Source organism: Olea europaea, chromosome 20 (assembly GCF_002742605.1).
Source record: "Olea europaea var. sylvestris chromosome 20, O_europaea_v1, whole genome shotgun sequence".
Taxonomy (NCBI): Eukaryota; Viridiplantae; Streptophyta; class Magnoliopsida; order Lamiales; family Oleaceae; genus Olea; species Olea europaea.
The window spans coordinates 1478341-1480620 of NC_036256.1; positions in this window are offsets into that span (position 1 = coordinate 1478341).

Sequence of the window (2280 nt, forward strand, 5' to 3'; positions counted from 1 at the left end):
TTTATAATATTTTATTGAAGAAACCATCACAACACCACCACGAAAATCACCATCGCCGACTACCACCACCACCACCATCAACACCATCAATCATTGCCAAAATCAACACTACCACCATGAACTATCAACCAAAATCAACACCACCACGACCACCATTAACCATCAACCATTGCCATCGCCACCATCAACCATGGCCAAAATCAACACCATGTGATGATTAGAGCAGATAGGGGAGAAACGTAGAAAACAGAGAAGAGATGGGAAAGATGCAGAAACCAAAATCACCACCACCACAATCAAACATACCACCACCAAATCAACCAAAATCAACACGTGAACTTCGCCTCCCCCAAACCATAGTCGGTGTTGATGAGAGACGAGATGGATATGGGCCCAAACGAATGGGTCGCAACTCTGCATTCAGAGCAGCGTCACCTCCCCACGTCGACATTGGCATCGGCGTATCACCTTCATCGCCTTCCCACATTGAAGTCGGTGTCAAGAAGAGAGCAGAAAGAGACGGTTGAAGGAAGAGAGAAGGGAGACTGAAGTGAGACGGCTTAATGGGTTTCTCTTTCCTGTTTTCCGCGTTTCCAACTATTTTTGAGTTTTTTTATAATAGAAAACGCCCAAAACGTCAATTTTAATGTTTTGTGTTTTCTTTACAATTTTTTTTTTCCGAAAAGGAAAAGAGAACGCGTTTTCACTGTTTTCAAAAATCGAAAACAGAAAATGACTTGAAAACAACAAAGAGAACATGTTCTAAATTATTGGAAAAATGGAGCTAAAACAAGGGCTTAACTTCATAACACGTGTAATCATCTCATTGGAATAAATGCTATTTGATATACGTTAAGGGATAAATATCTCATCTATAACACTAGGGTCTTGCTTCTCTTACAAAGATTGACATTCTAAAATAGAATCAAATTTTAATATGGAATTAGAGTAGATTAAGCTTCGATGAGCAAATTGATTCGATTAGAACTAAAAAAAAAAAAATGGAAGAACACGGATTTTAAAATTGATTTGCTCAAACAAACTACCGTTTTACGACAACATGTTAAGGAATAAAGTCCACACTAGATAAGTACTGAAATATAAACAAATATACAAGGGTTTGAACTATTCATCTTGCAAAGGCTGACATTTTAAGATGGAACTTGAATTTTAACAATATATAAGTGTATGTTGTTAATATTACTCAACTTTTAAGTGTGAATTTGTTAATATTAATTTTTTTTTTTGGTTCAAAACATACTAATTTATTATTTTTATACATTAAAATGATATTTGTTAAAATCAATACAACGTGGGTTTGGTTGATCAGTATTGAAAATCAATTATAAATTATTAGCAACGCAAATTTATCTAATAAGATTTTATTATTAACTTTATTAAAGCTTTTATAATATTATATTCATTAATGAAGGTTTTACATGAATTATTTAATGTATAATAAGTATGGTTGGACAAAACTCTTAAATTGAACCGAACTGACCAAAACGGATTTGAACCGAATTGAATTGAATCAAGCGATTTTTCTTAAATTAAATATCCAAACGGGCATTTGAATCAAGAACCGACAGCTTCAGTTCAGTTCTCGGTTCTAGATCAAGAACCTAATCTTCCTAATTTTTTTAATTAATTTATTGTAAATAAGCCAAATTATTTTATTTTTTTAAAATAAATTTGCTAACTAGTCAATTTAGCTCAAACCCAAAAATATGAATTTTCTACTTCTAATTTTTTGTCCAAACCCAACTTAATCAAATTGACATAAATTTTAACCAAATATATTATTTTACCGTAGTGCTGTTTTCTATTGTTCAGGACAAATCGAATTGAAGCTCGACGCCGCCTCTGTTAATCATTGTGAGCTTGTTATCTTTCTCTTCGTATAATTTTAACAATCAAATTTATGAAAAACTTAACAAAAAAGAGATACAAAAGACACATAAACTTGGATTAGGTTATTTTGTAAAAGTTAAGATTGAATATGTCATTAGTTGAATTAATGTTGTTTTGTAAATATTAAAAAATTTAATTATAGTACAAAACCCGAAAATCGAACCCAAACGGTTCCATAATTAAATTTGTATCCGACGATACCACTTATTAAATACTCGAAAATTTCGAATTCGATTCAGTTCTCGTTAGAACCAAAATGAACCGGACCATGTTCAACCTTAATAATAAGTTATTTTAAGAATGTCTATTGAGAATGCCAATTGTACGAGCATTTCAACAAAAGAGTTTGATTCAACCAGTATTGGGATT